Source organism: Protopterus annectens, chromosome 1.part2 (genome assembly GCF_019279795.1).
Source record: "Protopterus annectens isolate FY-2018-M chromosome 1.part2, PAN1.0, whole genome shotgun sequence".
Lineage (NCBI taxonomy): Eukaryota > Metazoa > Chordata > Ceratodontiformes > Protopteridae > Protopterus > Protopterus annectens.
In genome coordinates this window covers 366996938-367013342 of record NC_056727.1, presented here as the reverse complement: position 1 = coordinate 367013342, position 16405 = coordinate 366996938, and the positions used below count along the sequence as shown (strand labels likewise).

General features: G+C 38.6%; 1 protein-coding gene across 1 annotated transcript in view; it reads left to right on the top strand.

Moving 5' to 3' along the window:
• FERMT1 (FERM domain containing kindlin 1) overlaps window positions 1-16405 on the top strand; it is a 1173069-nt gene that overhangs the window by 76605 nt on the left and 1080059 nt on the right. The gene's annotated exons all lie outside the window — the stretch shown is intronic.

Below are 16405 nucleotides of genomic sequence, written 5' to 3'. Positions count from 1 at the left end.
GTGAGGTGTACTGCCTATTAGCAACAAATTTGAATATTACTGAAATCATTCTCACAGTCACGTACTAGGCACATATACATGTGGCTACCTTTGACGGCTGGGGTGAAGAACATGCTATGTATATGTATATCATCAGTCACTTGAAATATATGACAAAGGCAATTTAAATCTCTGCTTTCATCCCAGTCTAACACCAGAGGGATGCATAGGCAGTGACTTGTCTTTTAGAGGGTTAGGGAGGTAGGCAGTATTTCCAGATAAGACTTAAATATGCTAACAACTACTGGCTTGTTAGTTTATAAGCTACAATTTTGTCAGCTTTGAAAATTAAGCCTTGGGCACAAATTATGCCTTGAAAGAAAAAATAAGACTGAAATTCTTTTTCTTCATAATTTTATTTAGGCAACCATTAGAGTAAACTGTTGAGAAAATGCTCTAAAATGCATCCCAGACCATCTGTAAACCTGTGGCTTCTTGGGCCCTGACTTGAGTTATTTCCTAAATGGTTATTACTGGGCTGTCTTGTTCAGGAAAGGTGTGTTGAAGGATGCAAGGAAAACTAAAGCTGAACCACAACAGTGAATTTCTTTCCTTAATCATAATTTCTGTTCAAGCTATTATTGGAAAAGGTTGTGTAAAATGCACTTCAGAGCATATAGAAAGTTATGGCTTCTTGAAAAAGCTTAGAGTAAGGCAAAATGTGAGAAAAGGAAGAAAAAAGTAACGTGGATGGTGTGGGGAGCCCAAAAGGAGAAGGACTCAGGGGTGAGGACTGGAGGGTGGGTGTGTGTGAAATGGAAGTCCAGTCATCATTTAACTTTAAGTCCAGACCTGTACATAGACTTCTTGCAATGTATCACTGTTGCAACTAAGTGCCAGTAACTCTAACTGCCCCTTTGTTAGCAACATAGTGATAGTGTGATACATAGGCCTGTTGTAATGTAAAAGATTGTAGCTGAAGGTCTGTCTGTGGATACTACTCCTAAAAGTTTGCAGCATGAAATAAAGGGTTGCTTAGAACGGATGGCATTGTTAGGATGATACTTATAAACTTGACATTTGCTGGGCCCTGCGAACATCTACATTTATGGTAGGTACAAAACTGTACTTTCATGAAACAGATGTCAGACCATATAACATTTGCAATCTAGGCTTTCAAAATATTCTACTTTCTTAGTTTTTATAACAAAGTACACCTCCTTGTATTATTCAAAGTGATCAGACATGTCTTATTTACTCTGTGCCTTAAAAACATTGTAGCTAAAATGAATAACTCAGATGAACCTTATGATCATCTCTTTTCAAAATACACTAAAACCACAGGACTCATGTCTTTCTTGCAACTTTCTGAACAAGATTGTTAGCAGACTAAAACTAATTAAGTGTTGTCATTCATTCTCCTCAGACACCCCTGCTTTAAAACAAAATGGACCCTGCTTTATATGGGTCATAAAATGGTTTACAAACCTGTCCTGTTTTGATTTAAAATCATCTGTAACTATGAGTCATACATTACTAGGTATTAGGAGCGCAATACATCACCTTTAGAATAAATGATTGGATACCTATTTTGCTAAATAAATTTATTCAAGAATATAGATAGGGTTTTGAGTGTACGGAAAGGGACTAAACTTCGTCCTGGATACGCAAAAAAAAAAAAAAAAAAAAAGGTAACTAGAGTTTGCAATAAAAGCTGTTAAAACCTCTGAATACTGCCAGCATCTGTAACTTAATGTGGTGCACATATTAAAATGTCTCTATCACTTTAAACAGTTAACCCACAAGGCATATTCTACTCATTATTAGCAACCAAAATCATTTAAATGTTTTTTAAAGCTGTTCTCTAACTAAACACTTAATCAGTAGGAAGCTGTGAAACACTGTTGCATAAACAAGTTTAGCAATGCACGTAAGCACATGCATTACTACATTTGACAACTGCACTGTTTTTACATCAGACAAAACCAAATCTAAATCAGCTGAAATAATCTAGTTGTCGTTTGCATTGAGTGCTTTAACTATAACATAAATTACTTACTATAAGTCCAGAAGCCTTATTTATGTTATATTAAACCCCTGCCATCCGCCTGTTTATTTGTGGCTCCTTATAATGTGACCTTTGCCCCCTGTAGAGTGTGACACTAAACTCTAGCATCGCAAATTTCACCTCACATATCTCAGCCATTTGTCTAGTTAAAACCATGACTTCTAGCTCGTGATAGAAGCGGGAATCTAAGTTCTTTTAAGAAAACTAAAACACTACTTGGTAAGCAGTTAAGCTTCTTTTTTCTCGTCTTATAATGCTATGTGCAGAAACCATATTCATTATTATTTAATGAGCAGAACTTTACATGACTAAGAAAGCCAAACATAGATTGCATACACTGATCAAGATCTGCAACCCATACTTCAAATTGATCACTCAGCCTGTCTCCTCATCCCCTATTTAATTAAACAACCTTACCCCTTCTTCTTTTCCTCTCCACTTTGAGAAATACTCCCCCACAATATCAGTGCAGCACAGTGCCTTGAGTCAAGGTGGAGGAAAGAGCTAATAACTGTCAAGACTCTTGAGAATTTCTGCATGGCAAAAACAAGTGCCATGAATTTATCTTGTGACATTATAACTATAAAAAAGAATCATGAGAAAATCTGCATGCCTTAAGCATATGCTATCAATTTGGTTTGTATCCTATGTCATGTCGGTTAACTGATAACTAACAAAGCAACTAAAATCTTGTCAGATAGTCTCTTTTACCCATCAGTCATATAATATGTGACACATTTATAATGGTGTGTAGATGGACAAGAAGAGTCTCCCATAAGTACCACAATTATCTATTACACGCAGCAATTCATAACTTCATCCATTAAATAGGCATGTAAAAAAAAAAGAGAGACTGACTTTGTGAACTATGCAAATATGCAAATACTATTACGTAGTAAAGGAAATCTGTATGAGGGGTGGCCGCGGTGGCGCAACAGTTAGCGTTGCCGCCTCACAGCAAGAGGCTCTCCGGTTCAGTCCTCAGCTTGAGTGCCTTCTGTGCGGAGTCTGCATGTCCTCCCTGTGGTCACTTGGGTTTCCTCCAGGTGCTCCGGTTTCCTCCCACATCCCAAAGATATGCTGTAAGTGGATTGGACACTCTAAATTGGTTCTAGGTGTGAGTGCGTGCGTGTGTGTGATTTCTGTGGAAGGTTGGGCGCCAGGCTGGCAACTCGACACCGTAAAGCTCCACTGCCAGTCATGAGCGGATAGGTGATCCGCTGTTGCGACCTCTAACTGGGAAAAAGCCAAAAGAAAAAGAAAGGAAATCTGTATGAGATTACAAAAGCAATAGAGTGAATTATATATATATATATATATATATATATATATATATATATATATATATATATATGTATATGTATGTATGTATGTATGTATATATACAGATATCAAAAGGAAGATTTACTTTTCATGGCTAAATATGTTATGTTTTATTTTTATGTATTAAAATTCAACTATCCACTGTTAGTTACATTTATTAGTATGTTGTGTGTTTCTAGTGTATCCTTATAGTTAATTATATTGTATGAATTAATTTTCATTTTATATTTTAAGTTAAAAAATAAAATAAAAATAACTTAATGATTTTACCTTGCTTTAAGAAACATCAAAATCTCTCTTTATACTATAGATGTTTCAGCATAAATCCTTTTGTTGATTATCAGCAATCTGTTTGTAATTTTTCTTTTAATTTCTTTTTACTTTCAGTAGTTTTCCAGCTATTTCTTTCTGCCTGTCTTTTCAGTGTGTTGTTCCATATCTTCCACTTGGTCAGTTATGTTTTTGTCTTCAAAAAAAGTTACCATTGTCCAAGTCATCAAAAATGTTGGTGTTATCAGTCAGAAATATTTTGAGTCTGGCTGGGAAAAGCAAATGTACTCTGATTTCTTTTTTTTTTTTGTTTGTAATCGGTGTGACGAAAGTTTTTCCTTTTAGCCATAACAAAAGTCAAATAATCATTGTCAGATTTTATAGTCATGCTTCCTAGTTTAATTGGTGATTTTGTCCATGCAATTTTTAAAATTAATTCCTTGTCCTGTGAGGAAAAACCTTACTATTATTAATCTCGGTGTTGGATTACTTGTTGTTGCAGATGAGGTTGACATAGATCTATATGCTCTTTCAATTCCACAGGACATTTCTTCTGGTAAATTAAGAGCCTTAGGAAGCCAAATTGTTAGAAATGTTGTCATATTTCCATTTTCTATGTTCTCGAGTGAGCCAAAAATGTGGATGTTTCTCTTGGATCTGTTTTCCAGGTCGTCTATTTTTTCTAATAGCAATGTATTTTGTCTCAAGAGAAACTCAGTATTATTTTCTTCCTCTCCTAATCTCCCTTCTATATCATTTAAGGACTGTCCTATTCCTGATATTTACGTTTTTTGTTGGTTAAGAGAATCCTATATTTGTTCCATTTGCCTGGAGCATTTTTCTTTGAAGTTATCTATCTTGTTGTCTATTTATCCATTTTCGGTAAAAGTTCTTGGATATTGGTTAAAACATTTTCAATGAAGTTTCCAGTGAATTCTTTTTTGAGTGACTCATTATGTTTCCCAGTTGCTAGCTTGCCAACATTCCAGCAGGAACTCCGGAAATGATTTCTTTGAGCTATGACACAAATTCGGACTTGCCTAGATATAGTAACGCCTTGCTGAATCTAATTGTGATGGCAGCCAAAAAAGCAGTTACTAGAAACTGGAAATCAAAGTCTAAACCAACTTTACTAGACGTAATGAAGACAGTAACAGAGTTAAAACTGAAATTGGGATCTTTAGAAAAAGGTAGGAGCAAATTACGTAGGAAAAATGGGAACTGTGAGATCAGTACATGCAGAGGATGAACAAGGTTTTAAAGAAGGTAGGATTTGAATGAGCTATGTAATGGTTTATTAACAGTGACTGGATATGTTAAAAGTGATATATAATGTTTGCAGCTACAGTTGTGTCTGCAATCTTTGGAATGTATAATCTTTGCAACTGAGATTATGTTGCCATGGTTTATTGTCATTTTATAAATGTAACATGTCCTATGTCATACATGATAATTTAATAAAGATGATTCTTGTTAAAAAAACAAAACATTAAGGTCACACAAACACCAGCAAATCAGAAATACTAAAAACAAAAGGATTAACTACTGGTGCAAACATAGCAAATGCCCCAGCAATGATTTCTTGTTGAAAACCATGATTATTGTGTATAGTTAAACTCAACTAGAAGGAATCCTGCCCAGTTTGGAAACCATGAAGTGTAAGGTAATAGGCACTCTGAGTTGCAGCAACCATGGAGTGAGATAAGTGAGGTGTGGGTAGGTGAAGACCCCACTCCCATCTCCTGTGAAGACACTTGTTTTTGTTAAAAGGTTTTTATATATCTACACAAAACTATACCCTTAAGTACTTATGTTTCGAGCACTTGTGTACTGGATGGAATAGTTTAATGCAGTAAAGGGTCAAGCAGGTTTAGTTCAGAGGGTTGGGTTTAGTGGTATCATAGTTAACTCCTTCCACTTCCTGTATTCAACACAACTGCCATGCTCACGGTTATAAAAAAAAATAAATAAATAAAAAATAAAAAAAAACTACCTTTCAAATGAGATTTCACTTTGTTTCTTAGAAAGTGTACTGAGACAGTAAAGTGTAGAGTTAAGAAATCATTACCATATTTATGAAGTCACTTGGATGCTTATCCACTGCCTTGGAATTAAGGTTGTCACCTTTTGAAGTGCTGATTTTACAGGACAGACCATATTCAAAAGCAGACCTAAAGACTGGCCCTCACTTTTTTGCCAACATAATGCTTAGTCTTGTAGAGTGTGAGTTATTTAATATGTTAAGGTATTTCATATACTGAATATGTTTTCATGCAGCTATAACAGAAAACAGGAATTTTGTCCAGGAATCTCTAGACATTTGCCATTTTTCATGATTTTTTTTGCAAGCTGCAGCTGTCCAAGTAGGGACTGTTCTGTGTAAAGAAAGACAGGTGGTAACCCTAATTGGAAACAGCCTAACACCAGCTTGCATCCTCATATTGAGGCTTACTAGAGTTTGTTTGTGTCTTCAATTAAAACAGAAGCACATTTTTCTTTTAACCTATTTGACAGTGCTTGCAGGCTGGCTACAGTTTAATTAATTGAAAGCTGATTGGGCCTTTATTACTCTTGCTGTCTGATTAGCTGCCTGTTCACTTACTTATCTGGATATGCTTAAACTACAATCAGAGTCATTTTGTATGAGGTACATTTTCTCATATTTTTTTACATTTTTACATCATCTCCTTTTCTTGAATGATAATAGTTTTTGAGTCCTTTAATGCAAAAACTATTACTTTTTTACCTTATATATGCTACCAGAATTATTTCCAGCGCAAAAGTTTCAATTGTTCTGAGTAACAAATTATATATTTGTAAACCTGAAAAGAAATGGTGAATCGTTATTTGTAATCACTTGTGACTTTACATAGTATATGATGTTTAGTGAACTCACGGCAAATGTAGTCCTTAAAACTTGCGGAGTGTTTTTGTAATTTTCTTCTTTTATACGTCTCATTTGCATTAGATTTTGTTCACAATGTGGTAAAAGCATGTGTAAGTTAGCAATGTCATGTTCTGTGTCCAGTGTTTTGTAACAAAATGGTCAAAAATGAGCAGTGGTTGGGAACTGTAGGTGTTTCATTACTAATGGTATTAAATGTCTTTTTTATACCAATAATCTTGTGTATCTCTGAACTATACAAACGAAAACACCTTGACTGTGCAGTCTCACCAATATGGATTATCCCACTTTAAAGCCTAGCATTGTTCCTTTTCTTATGTACTAATGGTTTTATTTTATTCTTGTGCATGCTGCCTTTTTTCCAATGTGATTTCATCACATTTGGACTCCTTTTGCACTGGCGGAGGAAATTAGGAATTTTATTATTCTGGTTTACAGATGACACTTCTGTGGTTGGGTGTACTTCACAACTTTATAAAAAATGTTTTGCTGCCATTGCAGCCCCTTTCAAGAGTGATTATTCTCACAACTTTACTAAAGTTAAACATCAAACTTTCCAAAATTCTATTCACTTGGAGCGCTATTGGATTCTCACTCTATAATGTATTCCTAAGTCTGCACAAAGTTAGCACATGTTAAATTGTTGTATGGAGGGGTATTGTCAGTTTTTTGTGTATGTGTGTGTTGGGGTAATTCCAAAATTAAGCAATAACTTGCCTAGTATTGGATGAAAAGACTTCTCAGACGCTGAATTTATAGATTATATTTTTGGAATATTTAACACTTAGCTCAAGTAAACAGGCCTTAGTATTCAGAAACATCCTTGCTACTTGCAGAAATTGCTACCACAGGTAGTTCAGTTTCCACAATTGTGAGAGAGTGCATTCAGAAACAGCTGTGGATGTAGTGAGCAAGATCTCATTATCAGCTTATAAATATGCATACGAGTCACACTTTAGCTAATACTAATGCTGTCAGATCTGTCAGTGGTTATATTCTCCCTAGCAGCCTATGCTATGCCAGAAGGTTTATCAACATGACATTACCCAAAAAAAAGGCACTATAGTGGTGGACAAGGTTTAGTCAATATTCAAAAGCCTAAACGGGACATGCAGACCAGTCTTGGCAAAGCCGTGTTGTCTGTAAACTTTATCCTTCCAGGCTGGTAAAAATTGTTTCCACTTTGAATGACACCAGGAAAGTTAAGACAGTTTTTAAAGTTGATTATTTTCTTTTCATACAGAAGGTATAATGCTACCCATACTAGCTTGAGACACACAGTCCGAGAGTTCCCTCATGTCTGTCTTCATATATTCCAGGGTTGTACTTCTCAGGTTTATACCTGCAAGAACTATGCCTAAGTTATACTGGTACTTGTAGTTTGGTGATTTCAGTGTGTGCTTGAACTGGCAGATACTGGCCTGGGATAGACAACTGACTGTGACTCACTCCTTACTCTGCCTGCTGAGTGGCACATCTGTGTATCTTTCAATGGAGTCTCTTATGAGCAAAATATTGGGCTGCTTGGTGGTTTTTCTTATGGACTTAGAAGTGCTATGGTGAGTGTTGTTTTGGTAGAATGCTTTTTAGGTTGGTGAGTATACTTCTTGTTAGTTCAACATCTGGGTGGCCTTTGGGGTTTAGGAAAATAACTTTTAAGAGCTCCAGCATATGTGGGTTTATGTGTCTGGTCCATACTATGTCTGGTGAGTGCATTGTGTATGTGTTTCTAACAAGTTGTTTGGTATTATAAGTGCTTGTATGTGAGAGCTTTGACTCCAGTGACATTGTGTAATTACATCTCTCACATACCATATCAGTTTGTTTAAGAATTAGGTGGTTGTCAGTAAACATGAGACAATTGTTACATTGTCTCAGGATGCCAATATCCACCAAATTTTCTGCAGAGATAGTTGGAAAGTGCATAGCCATGAAGGATGGTACAAGAAGGGTTTGCAGCTGGCCAGCTTGAGTAGGAATTAAGACTAAGATTAAACTCATGAAGTGGTGCTCCTCAATATGAAAATTTAGTTTCTGTTTTTGCAGCTAGTATTGAGGAAATTCCAGAGGTAGCTTGATAGGAAAATTTAAATTCTAAGTACCTCTATCAATACAGGGCACTGCTAACCACCACTGCATGATGCCAAGCCTCACACAAATACAATGCCTTTATACAAGCTCAGAAAACCAGTAATCAAGCTAAGTAGCTCTCTGGCCAATCAAAATAAGCACACTCTAATGTTTAAGCAGTGATTTTCAGCACCAGATGAGACCAGACTACTCTCTACTGCTGCTAGAGTGCAAACCTAACCTTTTTAACTTAAATCACTGAAAGAGCCTGGAAGTGCATAAAAATTAAGTTAAACAGCAATCCAAGCTGAAATTGCATGAAATAATTGACATACACAGTAATTCAAGCAGCAAACACTTAAATAGGCAGGGATGCAGAATTCAATAGTTTAAATGCAGTGGAAAAGCAGTACTCTAAAATGATTTAAAGTGCACTGTGCTCCTTCTCTCACCAGAAGCAAAACAGTAGCACTAATCTCAAGCTGCTTCTGAGAAGTAGTATTAACCCAGATGGTATGGGTTCAGTACACTTGTTATTGTCTACTCTTAGTTGGGCACAACAGAAAGCCAAGCTGCACAAATGCCCTGAAGAGGTTCTCAACAAAATTGCAACCAGAAATTCCACAACCATTGCCCTATAAGAGACCAGCAGGAGCCAGTGTTCCTCTGCTTCTTTTCTGTCCAGGAGCTTTGCAGTAACATTAATCCTAAACTGGCTCTTGACTTTCAACTTTTAAATAATAACAACTAGAACGTTATCGAATTTGCCAGCCCCCCTCCCCAAAAAGAAAGATTCAAATAATTATTTTATTATTTCTTAACAAACTGACAAACTGAACATTTGAACTCATGTCTTGTCAGAAAGTCTTCAAGCAGTTACAAAAATAGCTTGCAACATATTTTTTTTCTCATCCATTTAAAATGTGAAACAAGTGTTGCATTGCTAGTCTTTGGCATCTCAAGAATAAACACTAACTGTTCATTCAGAATTATTCCATGTTATATTAAAAGCAATCAGTTTAATTCTAGGTTTAGCCATGCAGGAAACAAGTGTTTTCTGTCAGGATTAGTCAAGCATTTTATTTAAGCAATTCCAGATCAGTGACACCCCCATTATACAAACCAAATTAATATAAAATAAAGTCTTTTATTTACTAATCACCATTATGTTTTCCCCTAAAAGACAAGCAGTCTGGATGGCAGGAGAACTATTTCTGATATCACAAATGTGTTCAGTTATTCCATTTTTAGACTAATTGCTTCACCCACATACCATTTCTTTAATGAACAGGCACAGTGTATGTAATATGCAGTCAGTCCTATCTTCCAGGAATAGAATGAGAGTAATTATTGAAATTATAATGATTTATTTCAGAAATACATTTACAAATGTTGCAGTGATAGCATTTGAACGTACTCCTATTTTCTTACACTTTTTAATGGCCAAAATTTGTTGCATGTGTTCATGTTTTATAGAGTTTTTGAACTGGAATAAGAAAAAAAGCAACTTTTGTGTGGTGAAACCTCCCAAAGATTGTCATCACTTAGTAAAATTTTTTACTTTTTCAACACAATATCAGCAAACGTAGGTGAAAGTGGAGGCTGTACTTCAAGGTAAAATAATGTCCACCACTTTCAGCCAGGTTGTTATTGGACATTTCATTAACATAAGACTTGCCTGTCATAATCGCTATCTAAAACAGTAGTTGTGACATGCCTTGCCGTTAAAATGCCTGTACAGAAAAGCTCTCTTTAAATGGAGAGCGTGCTGACATCTGCAGATTAAAAAATAAATATGTATTTGTAAAGGTATTGATTGTTTGATAGTTATTTTTGTTTGTTTGTTTCCCTTCAGTTTCATTCTTTCTGTCTATGTCAGTGTCTCCATTCATCAACAGGTCTACCAGCCTGTCCTACTGCTCCCAAAATGTTTGTGTTCTAAGGCCAAGGCCATAAAGGCATTCTGGGGGGCGGATTTTTTCATTTACGCTTTTATGACCTACCCCTTGGTATCCCGTCTCGCCTGCATTCATCTGTTACATTCCATGACTTTTCCTTCTGTAGACCATGCCACCCTGCAGAGAATGATGAACATTCTCCTCCCTCCCTGCCAACACCTCAGGCATCCAAATTGCTAATAAAACCCATGTCGCTTAGGTCATAGTTAGGGTTTTATCCCACTATGCTATTTTATACATGTGTGTTGACCAACAACTGGCTTCATCTGGACATCCAGAAAAACAGTGGTTTCTATATGAACCAGAGAGGTAAATGAATAACAATTGATCAAAAAACAATTTAAATCATTTAGCCCATCCCTGCAAATGAAAATCAGATCATCAATGTATGTGTCATAAGAAATAAAAGAATTATTAAAGTATTTTGCTAAGTAAATGTAAAACATTTTAAAGTAAGCTAAACTTGTACAACATACTATTCAATTTCTAGCATGAAATTGTCCTGATTGTAGGGGGCTAAATATGTATAGTTTTGTAATCTGTGCATTTGGTGCAATTTCAAAGTTAGTGTTTGTTTCTTTCTTGCAGCACATTTTTTATTTGTGCATTTCATTTACAGAGTGATACACTTTCATTGGTGGCTTTTATTTATATTGTGCAAAGCATTGTGTTTCTGAAAATGTAATATTTGATTTATGTATCCTGGTTTCAGTTAGCTGCCTGTACCCAACAGCAAGATGGAAGTTATGCAAAACCTAAATGAACACAATGGTTTTGGCCAGAGAGCGTCATTGAACAGAATAAGCCTTTTAGGGATTTGCACAGACCCTTTACTTTAGATACACAAACTTTTTAATGAACTATTAGGATTTCACATGGCAACTGACAAGTCAGTAAGCCTATGACTGCTACTGAATGTGACAGAAAAATAGGAACATTTTTCCACTGGGAAGGTAGGCCACATTTATACACATAGATTGCTTGTTTATTTTTCAGTAAATGAGTGATAACCTATTTTAAACAGGATTATATGATCATGTAATTATGTACATCTTTTACATTTACAGTATTGTAAATGTAAAAATTCAAGCAGAAATTAATTTGGGAGATTTATAGGTTCGTGGGTGTGTACTAGGCTAATGACCCTGGAGCCTTTACAAACCTAGCCCATAGGATTACCCTGACATTGTGCCATCCAACCTTAGTTCCCAGTGCCTCAGTCGAGTGGAGCCACTGGAGTGATCCCCGGGGTGAATTTTCTATTTCCCATCCACTCATCAAGGTTTCTCTTGAAGAGGGCCAGTGAGGTGCTCTCTTTGACATGTTTGGGAAGTCTATTCCATAGCAAGGGCAGTCTCTGGGTTATGAACCTGTCCCTCCAGCACATTCTGCTGATTGTGGTAATAAGGTTGAGGTCACTGGAGCGTGTGGTGCTGAGGGATTGGGATTTCTTTAGATGTAGCATTTCTAACAGAGCTGGGTCAGACCTGGCTTTGTATGTCAAGCAAGATCGCCTCTAAGTAGGTGATATGAGTAAGAGAATAGTAGGAATTTTTTGAGTCTGTCCATATAGGACAAGTATTTAAGGCCTAGGATCCTCTTTGTGAGGTACTTTTGTGGCCTCTCCAGTTGTTATAGGTGTCTAGTGAGGTACATGCCAAATGGGGCATTGTACTCGATGATTGGACTAATGAGGGAAGAGTAGAGGGAGACAATGACATCTTTCTTCCTGGATGCAAAACCTTTAGTAATGAGTTGTGCCACATAGAAGGACTTACTGACCACAGTGGCAATGTGGTGGTCAAAAAAGAGGCTGCTGTCAACCTGTGTTCCCAGATCTCTTATAACACCTTCTGTGTTCAGTGGACTACCATCAATGTGGTAATTCATGGGAAAGTACAGTTTTGTACCTACCATAAATGTAGATGTTCGAGGATCTCCATTGCTGCAGTCCTGACAAATGGGTACTCCGCTGCCCACCATCGGCCCGAATACCAAAGGGCTAGATCCGGCGTCGGTCACGGGCGCCTGAGACTGATGTAAGTACTTGTCAGTACAAATGCGCATGACCGACGCCATAACCTCAGTCTTTCTTGCCTCAGACGTCAGAATGCAAAAAAGAAAACACCACCCAAAAAACCCCAATCTAAAAAGAAAAAGGGGGAAGGAGGGAGGGAAAATAGGACTGCAGCAATGGAGATCCTCGAACATCTACATTTATGGTAGGTACAAAACTGTACTATGTTCGTCGTCTCCCATTGCTGCAGTCCTGACAAATGGGTAGAATCCCAGAGCAATGGAAAAAGGGGGGCTGGCCAACTAAATAGCAGGAGGAGCTGCAGACATGCCCTGTAAGACTGCAGTGGCAAACCCAGCCCTAGACCTAGAATAAAGAGGCAAATGATAATGCTTCGTAAAGGTATGTACAGAACTCCAAGTAGCTGCCTCTAGAATGTCTTTAGTAGCTACCCCTCTCAAAAAAGCAGTAGAGGTGGCCGTAGCCCTAGTAGAATGAGGCCTGATCCCAACTGGAACCTCCTTACCATGATGAGAGTAACAAAAAGCAATACAATGGCCAATCCACTTGGAAATAGTTTGTTTCGAGACAGCTTTCCCACTTGAAGCCACAGCAAACGAAACAAATAACTGTTGAGATCTCCGGAACTCATTGGTTCTGAACAAATAATACCGTAACTGCCTATGCACATCCAAAGAATGCAAAACTCTTTCCCCTTCATTTTGGGGGTTAGCATAAAAAGTAGGCAAATGTATAGATTGGTTCAAAGCCACATTAGAAACAACCTTAGGCAGAAAAGTAGGATTAGTGCAAGGAAACTCTGTCCTGGTGAAAAATCAGAAAAGGTTCCACTGCCATGAGAGCCTGTAATTCAGATACCCTTCTAGCAGAAGTAACAGCCAATAAAAAAGCAGTCTTCCAGGACAACAACTTCAATTCAGCCGTAGCTGCAGGTTCAAAAGGAGGCAGAGTCAGCTTTTCCAAAACAAAAGTAAGATCCCAGGCAGGAGTAGGAGCCCTTCGTGGGGTCTTATATTCTTTGCCCTCTAAGAAACTGTTTAAGCAAAGGATGTGAAAATAAAGGAGGATCACCATCATAGTGAGCAGAAATAGCTGCAGCATGCACTTTTATAGAAGAGAAGGACAAACCCTTGTCCAGTAACATAGTCAAATATTGCAAAGTACAACTCAAATTAGGCAACGTGACATCAAGGCCTTTAGCTGAACTCCAAAGAAAAAATCTCTTCCATTTATCAGCATAAACTTTTCGAGTACTAGGACGCCTGGCCTCCAAAAGGACATCCAAAACTTGTTGAGGGAGCTGAAGGCCCTCATCCTCTAAAACTGAATGCGCCAGGCTGTCAGGTGTAGGGATTGCACCCTGACATTGAGAAAATGATTGTTTTCTTGAGACAATAAGTGAGGAATCCGTGGTAATGGCCAAGGTGTCCCGTGAATTAGGCTCCTCAGCAGAGGGTACCAATGTTGACGAGGCCAATCCGGCTATAAGGATCATGCAAGGTTTGTCCCTCCTGACTTTCAACAGGACCTTTGGAAGAAGAGGCAGAGGACGAAAGGCATACACGTGAAGGTTGCTCCAACTGAAGGATAGTGCATCTATTTTCCAGGCTTTCGGATGAAACAGCCTTGTGCAAAACAGAGGTAGTTGGGAATTCAGAGGAGAAGCGAACAGATCTATGTCTGGAGTTCCCCAAGCCATGGTCAACTGACGAAATACCTGAGGGTCCAACTTCCATTCGTGAGGATCCACCATCTGTCTGCTCAGAACATCTGCTAACGGATTTTGTGCTCCTGGCAGAAACTGTGCTCAAAGAGTGATGTGCAGATCCAAAGCAGTTTCCCATAACAGCATTGCTTGTCTGCAAAGAGGGTAAGAATGAGTTCCCCCCTGCTTGTTGATGTACCACATGACAGTTGTGTTGTCTGTTCGAATCAACACCAGTCCCGGTCGAAGTAGATCCTTGAATGCTTTCAATGCAAATTGAACTGCCAGCATCTCCTTCATGTTGATATGCAAGTGAAGCAGCTCCGGGGGCCAAAGGTCTTGAATCCATTTTCCTTTGAAATGAGCACCCCAGGCTGACTCCGAGGCGTCTGTCGTTAATATCTGACTTGCCTCGGTTGGGTCACAGAGAGTCCCTTGTTTAGGTGACATTCCTGAGCCCACCACACAAATTCTTTCTGAATGCAAGGTAGAATCCGAATGACAGTATCCAAATCGTGGCTGTGTTGAGTCCAAACGCTTTTGAGATACCACTGTAGCTTCCTCATATGCAGTTTGGCATTGGGAAGCACTAGAATGCAAGATGCCATGAACCCCAAGGCTTGAAGGACTGTCCTTGCAGTCAGCCTGGACATTACGGATAGCTGTTGGGAGTATAGGTGAAGATTTCTTTGTTTGTCCGGGGTAAGAGATGCCATCTGAGTAGCTGTATTCAGTCTCACACCCAGAAAACACATCTCCTGTGAGGGTACTAGACTGGACTTTATTTCGTTCACAGAATACCCTAGGCATCTGAAAACTGTCATCACATACTCCAGATGTCGAAGAAGTTCGTGCTTGCCCTGAGCCAGTATCAAACAATCGTCCAGATAAGGATAAATTTGAATTCCCCTGAGCCGGAGAAAAGCTATTACTGGAGCCAGGACTTTTGTGAATACCCTGGGCGCAGTAGATAAGCCAAAGGGCAATGCAGAGAACTGATAATGCAAATTCCCAGTCCGAAACCTCAGGAATTTCCTGCAACTGGGCCTGATAGGAATGTGAAGATAGGCCTCCTTGAGATCCAAAGTCACCATCCAGTGATCTCTGCCTAGCATAGGCAACAGCTGCTGCAGTGTCAACATCTTGAATTTCGAATTTCCAGAAAGGTGTTTAGAATGGATAAATCCAGAATGGGCCTCCAAGTATTTCCCTTCTTTGGCACTAAGAAAAGACGGAATAAAACCCGTGCCCTGTCCACGGAAGGAACTGCCTGTATTGCTCCCAACCGGAGCAGAGAAAAAAGCTGTGCCTGCGCTTCCAGTCTTTGCTGATGAGGCACATCCGGCATACCTTTGAAAGGAGGGAATGTGTGAAAATAAAACTTGTAGCCTCGAGTTATAATGTCCAATACCCATTTGTCCTGGGTAACCAAATGCCAATTCCCTTTGAAAAGTCCCAGTTTTCCTCCTAGAGGAGCTGCCAGCAAAGCAGAGTCCGGCAGCTGAAGACACAGGTCATTGGGACTGCTATGAAAGGACTGACCCCTGCCCACCCCAGCAGAAGGGGTAAAAGAATTCAAAGGCCTAGAAGTAACAGGGCCCTGAGAGGAAGCCCTACCTCTACCACGCCTCGACCTGCCCCTAGAATGAAAATCCGAAGAGGGAAAAGACCATCCCCTAGCAGGCCAATTCCTACTGAACTTAGGGGGCTGAACCTGTAAGAAGTCCTTTACCGTCTGCATAGACTTAGCTTTTTCCTCCATTTTTTTCAAAACTGATTCCACTGGAGGGCCAAAAAGAACATCAGATTGCAAAGGGGCATCCATAATGCGAGCCTTAACATGCTCTGACAAGGACTGATCTCTAAGCCAGGCATGTCTGCGAACAACAGAACTAGTAGCAGCCACCCTGGAAGAAGCTTGTAAAGCATCAAAACCACACTGCAAAGAATGCTTACCAACCTGGTCTGAAGCATGCACTAAATCCTGAAGCTCCTTACAGTCAACACCTTCAGACAAAGCATCCACTTTACATTTCAATTGACTTAGCAAATAATTCTGATACCTGAGCATATGAAATTGACAATTTAA